The following is a 12,422-nucleotide window of genomic DNA, read 5'->3' on the forward strand; positions in this document are numbered from 1 at the left end:
ACAAGCACCCTGACTGCAAGGCCCTGGAGTGAGGCCATCCAAGCCTACTGTCAGCTAGGCCCAGTCCATCCCAGAAAATCTGTGCTCTACAAAAGCATAAGCTGAATAAATGATTGTTGTTTTAAGCCAACTGAGTTTGGGGGATAATTGGCTACATAGGAAAAACTAACCATTACAAATATTGATAGCAAAGTCCTATAACATTCAACATGCATTCTGCATTTGCTCAATGGCAGTTACCACATCAATCTGCAACTATCAAAAGTGAGGGAAAAGGTTCAGGTTGTTAACAATTCCATGCAGTATTTAAATACACTTAATTGGCAGAGTATATGCTCTCCTCTTGTTCTCTTGCTTTATCCTGGGCAAGCTTTAGGGGAAAATTTGGACTGCTGCTAGTGCAACTGCTGTGTATACTGACCCACTATTGTCTTGTCAGCCAGGTGCAAAGGAAGCATAGCTACTAAGGTATGGAATGTTCTGAGGGCATTCTAGACAATGGTTTAGTTCCTTTTTTAAGCTTATTTGTTTTTCTTTTTTTATTCAATGATTCCAATTATAAATAAAACTTTTAATGATTTTGTTATACACACATATCATTATAGATATTGGTAACAAAGCACCATTGGGGTGGTTTGTTACGCAGGTGAAGAAATTTCTCAACATACCAGGGGAGGAGAAAATAAGGAGGCTTAAGGAAGTTCAATATAAAATTAGAGGTATTATAATGTTATTTAATATATATTATATAATTATAATGTTATGCAACTATATGGTTATATATAATGTATAATATAATACAAAATAACAAAATAGAATATACTATTATAACTCTATACTATAATCATATCATTTATAACATGGAATAGAGAATAATATAATATTACTAAAAGTAATGGGAAAATCCACCCTAATATTTAAAAAGAGAAATTCTAAAATCATTTACTTGTGAGCAGTAGGAATGGGAAGGGGGTTAAGATATAAAATATTCTTTATTTTGCTCATTTTTGTGCCATCTGATATTTAGTTCCTTGAACATGAAATGTGTTTATAATAAACCCAGAGGTATAAAGGGAATACAATTTTCTTCCCCGAATTAATACGAAGAATATCTGTTTGGAGTACAAGTAAATAATTTAACTACATAATTTAAAACATTATATATCAGAACAGAGGTTTAACAGGACAGAACACAAAATCTGCATTAGTTTTTTATAGTTTTATTGAGACCCAATTGAGATAAAATAGTTAAGGTGAATAATTTGATGTATTTAGAATATATCCAAGAAACTCTCACCACTATCAAGAAAATGAACATTTTGGGAACTTTCCAGAATGCTCGGTGAAACGCGGTGCTGCCCAAGCTCCGCCCAGCTTCGCGTTCCCTCACACCAGCTTCGGCCCTCTCACTGGCTGTAGAAAATGGTGAAAGAAACCACTTACTATGATGTTTTGGGGTCAAACCCAATGCCACCCAAGAAGAATTGAAAAAGGCCCACAGGAAACTGGCCTTGAAGTACCACCCTGATAAGAATCCAAATGAAGGAGAGAAGTTTAAACAGATTTCTCAAGCTTATGAAGTACTCTCTGATGCAAAGAAAAGGGAATTAAATGACAAATGAGGCAAACAGGCAATTAAAGGAGGAGGAGCCAGTCATGGTTTTGGCTCCCCCATGGACATCTTTGATATGTTTTTTGTAGGAGGAGGAAGAATGCAGAGAGAAAGGAGAGGTAAAAATGTTGTGCATCAGCTCTCAGCAACCTTAGAAGATTTATATAATGGTGCAACAAGAAAACTAGTTCTGCAAAAGAATGTGATTTGCAATAAATATGAAGGTCGAGGTGGTAAGAAAGGAGCAGTTGAATGTTGTCCCAATTGCCGAGGTACTGGAATGCAAATAAAAATTCATCAGATAGGACCTGGAATGGTTCAGCAAATTCATTCTGTGTGCACAGAGTGCCAGGGCCATGGGGAACGGATCAGTCCTAAAGATAGATGTCAAAGCTGCAATGGAAGGAAGATGGTTCAAGAGAAGATTCTAGAAGTTCATATTGACAAAGGCATGAAAGATGGCCAGAAGATAACATCCCATGGTGAGGGAGACCAAAAACCAGAACTGGAACCAAGAGATATTATCATTGTTTAGATCAGAAGGACAATGCTGTTTTTACTCCTCGAGGAGAAGACCTTTTCATGTGTATGGACATACAGCTAGTTGAAGCACTGTGTGGTTTTCAAAGGCCAATATCTACTCTTGACAACCAAACCATTGTCATCATCTCTCATCCAGGTCAAATTGTCAAGCATGGAGATATCAAGTGTGTGCTAAATGCCAATTTATCGTAGACCATATGAGAAGGGTCACCTCATCATCGAATTTAAGGTAAACTTTCCTGAGAATGGCTTTCTCTCTCCTGAAAAACTCTCTTTGTTGGAAAAACTCCTACCTGAGAGGAAGGAAGTAGAAGAGACTGATGAAATGGACCAGGTAGAAATAGTGGACTTTGATCCAAATCAGGAAAGACGGCGCCATTACAATGGGGAAGCACTTGAGGATGATGAACATCATCCCAGAGGTGGTGTCCAGTGTCAGACCTCTTAATGGGGCCAGTGAATAACACTGTTGGCATTTTATGTGCAGTAGTGAATGAGTGAAGGACTTGAATCATAGTTCACTACTTGCTATTGTTTTTAATATTCAACTACAGTAGTGTTTCAAAAGTTAGATGAAGAATACACTCAAATATAAAAACTCCAAAAAAAAAAAAATAAATAAAAGAGAGAGAGAGAAAAGAAAATGAGGGCGACTGGGTGGCTCAGTGGGTTAAAGCTTCTGCCTTCAGCTCAGGTCATGATCCCAGAGTCCTGGAATCAAGCCCCGCATTGGGCTCTCTGCACAGCAGGGAGCCTGCTTCTCCCTCTCTCTCTCTGCCTGCTGCTCTGCCTACTTGTGGTCTCTCTCCCTCTGTCAAATAAATAAATAAAATCTTTTTTTTTTAAATGAAGATGAAATGCTGAAAAAAATATATATATACATATATATATTCTAAAGTTTTGTTCTGAAAAGAACATAGAAATTGCACTACAGAGAGATGAACCAATTATGCAGTGTTTGAACTTATGTTTATTTTTTGGCTTGTTGGTTAATTGTTTTGCTTGTTTTGTAAGCTGAGAGGTGCCACAGCATGATTATAACCTGGAATGCAAGTTCCAGAAGAAAGCAAGGCATCTGATGACATCAGATGTCTTGTCATTTGTGTCACTGGCATAAAATTCATGAGAAAGCAAGACGAGCTTCTAACAGAAGTAGTGATATTTTTTATTAATGTAGATGGAAAGCTAAAGGAGTATGAGAATAAATGTACATAGTGGAAGTTTTGGGAGTAGGAAGATAAGGAAAACACTATATGTTTATTTCTGTATTCTAAAATACAAATTTAAAGAAGGATGTTAGGGAAGGCAAGATAGGAGGTTCAAGAAGACAGAAGGTGAGAGATTATTTTTACCTTCAGACTGAACTTATAGAGCTCCAAAATAAGCATTTTCTTTCCTGAACTAATTAGGATAAACTGTTAAAAATATCTGACAAGTAATAAAATAGAGAGATATTAGGATTCAAATCAAAACTCTATTACTAAATGCATGAATTTTAATAACTTGTATCACCATTATTAGCCCCAACTTTTCCATCTATAAAACACAATGACACCTCAAAATGTGTATTCTAAAATTCCATGTTCCTTTATGAAATTCAGAACCCCATGAGTAGTTTTGAATAAACAGAGTCATCGGTGCTCATGAAATTATTCTTACCAGTCTGAGCTCAAAAATAAGGTAGTGCACTGCACAAATCTGGAAGTCTGCAGACCTAACAACAGAAGTGATATGGTTGTGCTAGTGTGGGCTTCTCACATACTTGAAGTGGAAGTGAGCATAGGGAAAGTGCTCCTCTTAGCTTCTTTCTCAGCACAGATTTCCTCCCACAGGTTGTTTTTCCCTTTTCTCTTTCCTTTGCTGATTATTCTGTATGAATGTGCTCCTTTTAGGACATCAGTGGAGTGTCTAGGTGTTGGGATAATTAGTAGAAGCACACTATTTTCACTGGCTTCCTCCATATCTAGTTGTTGGCAGCTCCCACGGGATCTTGAACGGGCAGGAGGAGATTGCAGCTGGAGATACCTGATCAGATTCACACTACCTGAGGGCACAGAAGGCCTCCGAGAGCAATGAGCACCAATGAGACTGTAAAGACCTATGAAACAAGAAATTGGCCCAAATCCTTCTTTTTCTTGCTGTTCAGCGCAATTCCCTGTTTGCCACTCCGTTGAAGGCCCCATCAGTTTGAGTAATGAGGCTAAAAACCAACTCAAGATTAATTACTCCAAGGCAAGTGAGTTTTAGTCTGGAAGCAGCTTTAGATGGATTAACCACCAATTTCATAATAGGTGGCACAGAGGAGTGGGGAGCAAATGGAAAGTAAAGCACAGAGAAGGAAACTTACACAGATTTCCAGGTAATATAAAACACAAATAAAAATATCCATAATTACTAATATAAAATATGGAATATCATCATTTAGTAGATAAGCTCAGCCTTGGAAAAATCATGGGATCACAGAGTTTATTAGGTGGCGGTGCCATACTCAAACCCAATTCTTCCATTTTACTTTAGTCCAGAGAACTAAGTATCTTTGCTCACTAATCAAATTTTAAAAAAGAAATAGGAAATGCTCTGGGGTGAATTAGAAGCTCCGTTCCTTTTCCATGCAAGTTTTCCACAAGAAAATTCAATAAGTGTTTTATAGAATTTGTAGACCAAATTTGGTTAACTTAGTAAGAATTACATAAACTGCTGAAAATAATTTTGAGGAGATAGTTTGTAATATTTAATACTTTATGGACAAATTATCTTTAATCAGTAAATTATCATTCATGAATAATTCCATGTTTGGCTACTTTGACTACAGCAGTTGTATGTTTTAATTATCACATAGTCTTCTGTAAATATAACTGTTAAACTCTGCATCCTTCTCTCCTTTCTCCATTCAAAATGAAAGACAATTCTTCAAAGCAACCCATCTTTTGTCTTACTAATTTTTGCATACCACACCTCAGACCCTAGGGTGAATTCAGCATACGCTGCTAAATTTTCAATTAATGCTCTACCAAGCTAAATACATGAGAGCCACTAAATACAGTACATGGAAAGCGATGAGATTATAATGTTGCATTTACTCTTCCAGTTTTTTTTTCCCTCAACTCTAGGTAAAGGGTTTTAAGGGAAATTAAAGTAACTGTAACATAATTGCCTGTTTCAGTAAAGAAGGTCACAATTTGCTCTTTATGCCAAGAGCTTAAAAACAACTGCCAAAATAATACTACTGGTAGCAAAATGAGCAGTAATGATATTTTTGATCTTGTTCAAGAATAATCATTCTTATATCTCTGTTCAGTTTATTTCTTGTATACATATATAATTAATTATTCATGGTATTACTCAAAATCTTTACTTACAGTTTTAATAGAGCTATAAGTGACATAAAACATTATATTTGTTTCAGTTGTATGACATAGTGATTGGATATTTGTATGCATTCTGAAATGATCCTCACAGTAAGTCTAGTAAACATTTATAACCTCACATAGTTATAATTTTTTTGTCTTATGATGAGAACTTTTAAGATGTACTCTCTTAGCAGCTTTATGCAAATATGCAATATGGTATTATTAACTTTGGTCACCATGCTGCATATTACAACCCCAGGATTTATTTACCTTGTAAGCAGAAGTTTGTACCTGTGACCCCCTTTACCCTATTTGTTTTTATATGATAACGCTTAAACAGTGCTTACTTTGTGCAGACAATATTCTAAATCTTTTTACTAATATTGAATTATTTATTCCCACATCTTATTTTGGGTCCTCCAAGAAGCAGGCACCGTGGTAGGATGACATGTGAAAGCCATTTATTAGCAGAAATACCTATGTAGGATAAAGGTGAGGAATGAGGAGTAGAAAAGAAGCAGCTTCAGACTCCAAAGCAGGCAAGGCATCTGGGGAAAGGAGAGGGAGAAGGAAGGATGATCAGAGGAAGAGTCTTTGACTACAGCACCGTTCACAGAAAGATTCTGCCCCGTCAATGGAAGTCCCTGAACCAAAGCAGCCAGTGAGTGAAGCCCTGAATCCTACAGAAGTGGGCGGTGCCAGGACTCTTGCCATGATCAGTCAGTGACTGGGAGCATCCTGGGAGAAGGCTGGCTTCAGTGCAAATGCTAACATGGATGCAGAAGGTGGCATCCTGGGACAATGGTCAACTTTGCATTTCCTTGCAGCTGGTTTTAATGAAGGATATCTGAGCACTGCAACTCCATGCCTCTTGCTCCTCACAACAACCCTCTGAGTTACGTATCACTCCATTTTAATTATGAGAAAACAGAGAAATAGAGCTTAATTCAAGTCCCTAAGGTCACATCTCAATGTCCAATCAAGCTACACAAATGTCCTCATTTGTTGTGATTATTTCATACGTTCTCTGACAAAATTCCATATGCTACACATATCTTTTGTTAGTTAAATAATTTATGATAAATTCAGAATACAATTCTACACTGTAAGTGTTAATATTTAGAATATTAACAGAACATTCAATTTCCATGTGATCTGCTTTTAAATTCCTCAGTAGAAATTGCACTAAGCAACAAGGGATTGAGAAGGTTAAAAATGGAAAGAAATATTAGAAACTGCCTGCAATAGTAAGTTAAAAGTCTAGGGGAAAAAAAAAACTCAGAGAGGTTAAAATTCACTTTTCCATTGATTTTCATGCCCTTTTATACCAAAGCAATATGGACAACATTAGGTAAAGGAAGAATCAGATACTGTGAAGCCTTCTTTTCTCTGATTCTCATGGTTGTTAAAATAAACAAATTGGGTCACCTTTTCAGGTCACTGTCCTGTGATCTAAAAGTTAATTTTTATTTTTCAAATTATAGCCACTCAAAATCTGTGAGTACTCTCTGCAGTAGGAACACAGTGACCAAGATGCTACACATGGCAGCATCCTGTCAAACAAGGTTCTAATTTCCCGTTGAACATTTGCCTTAACTCTCTAGGTCTCCAGTGTCTCATGTATGCACAAGCGGAATTGGATTCTATCAGAAATGTGAAAAAAGGGTCATCAGTCACCTGATGCATACAAGTCCCCAACGTAGCGAGCCCCAGCAGAACCATCCCAACCCCTCCCCACAATCAGCCATTTTTATCACAATATAGGCTACCAGAGCAGTGGGTCTCCTTGTCTAGAAGGACTCTTACTGTCTTTCTTCTGGAGCCTGGTGTTCCAGGAGGGCCTGGCCAGCCTCTTCTACCTTGTCTTCCACGTTGTCCTTTCAAGCCCTTAGGTCCTTCTATGGTATTGTCAAATCCAGGAACTCCAGGGTCTCCTCGCAGGCCCTTTGCACCTGGGTCACCAGGAACCCCTCGCTTTCCTGGGCTGCCCTGGGATCCTTCATCACCCTTTTCTCCTTTTTCTCCAGGAAGACCACTCTCACCCTGTTCTCCAGTCTGGAAAAAAAAAAAAAAATCAGGTTTCCTGGCCCAGATGCAGAGAATCAATTTAATTAAATTAGAGTGAGGACAGGGAATTTTCTAAAAGTGCATTAGGATAGATTTGGTTTGGGAATCACTAAACTAGATTAGCTTAGTTATAAAATTCTTAAAAAAAAACAAAACAAAAAACCTCTCTACTTACTTAATGCTAACATTTAAAACTCATTTACAAAACTGCTTACATTCAATTAAATTTATTATGATTTCTTTTCATCTATGCCATGTAATCAGGAAGACTGTCAAAATATATTGCAATTGGTTTTTAGCCAAATATCACCTAAACTGTAACATTCTAATGCATAATGTAAATGAGAAACATAATCCATCTGCTTAGTAGGATAATGAAATCTTTTGTATCAAAACTTAAAAATGTACACATATTATCTACAATGACATGTTAATCAATTATTTGTAGAAATGCTTGCTATTTATTTGAGACAAAATTTCCCATGACTGGAGTGTAAAATTCTTTTCAAGTGGGTATTCTTTGTGCATCTGGAAGCCCAGCCTTCCGCAGTACAGTCTAAAATTTCAGTTGAATGATGCTTTTAATTTCAGTTTCTCTATTTTCATATATCAGTGGTAGATTACCACTTCATGTTACAATTACTCACAGTGCTTATCTATAAAGGAAATTCAAAAACATGATGTGAACATAATGTGCTACCACTACAAGCAGACACCACCGCTCCTGCTCCTATCACACCTCTGTCAATGTGTTCATTCATAATAATAATAAAAAAAATACACCTTCAAGGAAATAATTTGATTAAACCTTATCAGAGCCACTAACATTTCCTATTTGTGTGTAACATTCCAAATACTCAAGAATCGAAAAAGCTCATCTGCCTAGCAGGGAGGTACACTTCATGGCAACATTTTTCAACATACAGCAAGGAGATAGTGAGCTCTGTTCTTGTCTTTGTTTCTGTGACATTGCAGGTGTGCAGCAAAGAAAACCGTGCAGTGCTGTCTTGATGTTATGGTTTGGAAACTTGCCCAATCGCTGCTTCAAGCCTCCTTAGTAGTTGCATTAGATAGCTGACCTGTATTATGTAACTTAAACTTGCTTCCTGCTGCTTCTACCACAGCTCCCTCCCAAATATATACACTTAGATATTATTTTAATCCAGAGCTTATCACTCTTTTATACAAAGACCATTAGAAACATTGTTATGGGGGCGCCTGGGTGGCTCAGTCAGTTAAGGGTCTGCCCGCCCCTTTAGGTCATTATCCCAGGATCCTGGAATGGAGCCCCTTGTCTGGCTCCCTACTCCACGGGGACTCTGCTTCTCCCTCTCTGCCTTCCCCTGCTCGTTTTTTTTCTCTCTCTCTAACAAATGAAGTCTGAAAGAAAGAAAGAAAGAAAGAAAGAAAGAAAGAAAGAAAGAAAGAAAGAAAGAAAGAAAAAGAAACATTGTTATCGTGCTAATTAACTATATTCTCCACTCAATTCTGAAATCAGGAAGAACTACGGAGTAAACTGAAGATGAGAGACCTAAAGGGACAAGAGTTATTATCATCCTTTTAGGGATCGTAAGGGAAAATATTCTTAAAACCACATTTGAATTTTGAAGTATGTACTTAAAAGAATGATTCAAGATCCCTACCATAAATCAAACAGTACAAACATGCAGAAAGAAAAAAGTATTTTATCAGCTTCATCCCTTTTTTTTTTATTATTATCTTTATCCCATTCTAATTCCATTTCTCTGGAGGAATCAGTATTAACTGTTAAGTGTCCACTCTGCCACACCTTTCCTTACACTGTTCATGTGTACACCTAGAGATTTTTGAGCTTTACATGTTTATTTTAACACAAATTACACACTGTCTAGTAACTTGCTTTTTTCCCCACTTGCTTTTTTTTCCTCTACACTTAACTTCTCCTTTCCCTAACCAGCTCACTCCCTCAAGCTTCCTCTCCTCTCTCTCTCTCCCTAATCTCCTTCCTTCCCTCCTTCCCTTCTTCCCTCTTTCCTTCCTTCCTTCCTTCCTTCTTTCCTTCCTTTCTCTCTCTTTTCTCTTCTTCCTTTAATCATCCTATGACTGTGCATGGGAGGCCCATTAGAACTCCATCAGGAACCTGAAAGCAATCTAGACTATTTTCCAAGCCTGGAGAAACTAAGAGAGCAGAGTCCAAAATGGAAACTGCTCTTGGCTTTCGAGAGATCTGCAGTGCAGGGGTTTGTTGCCTGCAGGATTAAGACATAGTTCCCACAGAATCCACTGCAAACCTCCTGTTCTCTGTCCTTGGACCTGCCCATCATTCTCTTTCCAAAAGTTGTGTAATAGCCTCTCAATGGTAGCATCTAGCCCAGATTTCTGCCGGCAAGAGAGCCTGGTAGAACAGATCAGTTTCATCCCTTGAGAGGCAAAGGAGAGTGTGGAAGTGGAGGAACCACCCAGTAAAAGATTTGACATTTTTGAGACTTCACATAACTCTAATTTTTTTTCTACATCACAAAGATTTTTTTAAAATGGCTAAGGATTGGTTTATGTTGGAAATCTCCCATCCCTTCTCTCTCAATCTTTTAGTCTCTCTTTATCTCTTGCTTGCTCTCACTTTCTCTTCCATATGATTTTCCAACCTCCAATTTTTTTAAAATTTCATAAGTATAAACTTCCCTGTAGGTATTTGTGGGGGGATTATTTATTTTAATTCCTTGGACTAGGGACTAAGCGGGCCTTGCGATATGCAAACTAATGCTTTTCAATTTTATTAAATTACCTCATACATTTTTCTTTGAGAATCTCCCCACAGCATTTCTGTGTGACTTTCAGAAGCTTCTACTCATTGGATATATGCTTTACTGAATTGATATCTATTATTTTCTTTCTTTTCCATTTATTTACTTTCTAGTTCTATTTTCTAGAAGACGTTTCCCAACTTTTATCTTCTAGCCTTTCTTTGAGTGTTGTTGTTTTTTTTAATTTATAAAATTTTGTACTTTAAAAAAAAGTTCCTTTTATATTACTTTTTATCCCATAGATGGAATATCTTCTGTTAGATGTCTTCTTAGGCACTGAAGCTGCTTTGCATACATGTCAGCACTAAAGGTGGCAGGAGGTTGGGAAGGAGTGAACATCTCTGATAACAGGGCTAACACAGCAGTCCTGCTACCTCTGGACAAGCATATCTTGTTGATGTCACTGCTATTTCTACTCACCTTTTCTAGTGGTTAGAGAAAGGCAACTTACTTCTACTTATTGACTTGTGACTATCATGTTCAAATTCTATAGGTTATAAGTGAAGAAAAGTAAAAGGTGATATTCTAGGAGCTTCTACTACCAATTCTCCCCTAAGTCTCTGACTAGATCACAGTCACAATGCTGTAATTATTTGCAAAGAGTCTGGGAAAAGTGTGTATGTGTGTGTGTGTGTGAGGACACCACACCTCAATAATTTGGGTTTCTGTTTCTATGTAAGTAACTAACCCTTTTATAGTCTATCCCTTTGGCAAGCTAACTATCAAGTGGTATACTGATTCCCATATATTGAAAGATGCAATCTCTTCACAAGGGACAGACCCCAAATTTCACCCAGTTACCAAACAACCCCAACGCGCAGGATGTTTGCTTCCTGTGTATGTCTGTATCAAGACAGTAGATGATACGTCATAGTCCACTAACTTGAAGTTAGTAGGCACGTCCTCTGTCCTCAATAGTAATGAATGTATAATGATGGGGAAAGAATCATATTATCTGTAAAAAAATTTACCTTTAGAAAGCATATGAAGAAATTACTAGTGTATAGTTCTACCAAATACAACTGTGCAAACATAACATAAACTCCTATCCGGAGGCAGGCTCTGGCTCTGCTCTCTGGAAGGTATTTCCTTATCAGTTTCACTGGGCTAAAACAAAGGTGGACAATGGGAAGGATATCCAGAATTCCTAAGGGATATATAGTTTTAACAGCTGACTCTGTGATGGTGTATGCTCCAGGGGCCTTGAAATTATTTTGAGGTACTTACAGGCACAGGCTACTATAGGTTGAGAATGGAGTTTCCTTCACAAAGGAAATAACAATAATAATAAAATATTAATACTCTCATTCATAAACATAATAGATTTCAAAAATTCCCTTACACAGTAACTTCAGTGGTTACATTTACAGTATATGCCACCCTAGTGAGAGATCTAGTATCTTTGTAGGAGATTTAGGATATTTTGGAACACATCGTTTTTTAAGGATATAAGAAAACACAATAAAGAAAGTACAAAATAAGATGCCACAACATCCAGTTTGTCTCTACATCTATATTTACTAGATATTTGGCTTTGAACAAGAAACAGACATTCCTTAACTTAGTTTTGCCTTCTTTAAAATGCTATTAACCTCTATAGGAACAAATGAGATAATATGAAGGAAAGTGTTTTGTGGATTATAAAATAGCCCATTATATTAGGTATTAATGTTATGACAGCAATCACTGAAAAGCACCTACTATAATAGAAAATTTTCTTTATATCAAGCATGTCATAAAAGAAAAAAATTATATAATCTGCTGAGCATGCTATCAAGTATTGTATATTGCTCAAGGGACATTTCTATGAGAACTTGGCATTGCTATTCTCTCTGTGTCAAATGCATCATTGTGGCTGCATTACAGAGCATCATTATTTGGGGCATCTTTCACAAATTTCACATTTAATGAACATATATAATTTTCTCTTTTGAAGCAAAAATAGAGAGTGTGGGTTCTTATGATTGAAAAGGATTATAATTTATTATAGAAATAAATTCTTTTCAAGGGCTGTGTGCTCTTGTTTCAACAAACCTTTATTAAAAGCCTAGTTCAGCGATATTTCTT

General features: G+C 36.9%; 1 pseudogene; it reads left to right on the forward strand.

Moving 5' to 3' along the window:
- The first annotated feature begins 1,422 nt into the window (after positions 1 to 1,422).
- Positions 1,423 to 10,047, forward strand: LOC116879613 (annotated as a pseudogene).
- Positions 10,048 to 12,422: the final 2,375 nt, after the last annotated feature.

Source organism: Lontra canadensis, unplaced genomic scaffold, assembly GCF_010015895.1.
Source record: "Lontra canadensis isolate GAN:19392208 unplaced genomic scaffold, GSC_riverotter_1.0 scaffold62, whole genome shotgun sequence".
NCBI lineage: Eukaryota > Metazoa > Chordata > Mammalia > Carnivora > Mustelidae > Lontra > Lontra canadensis.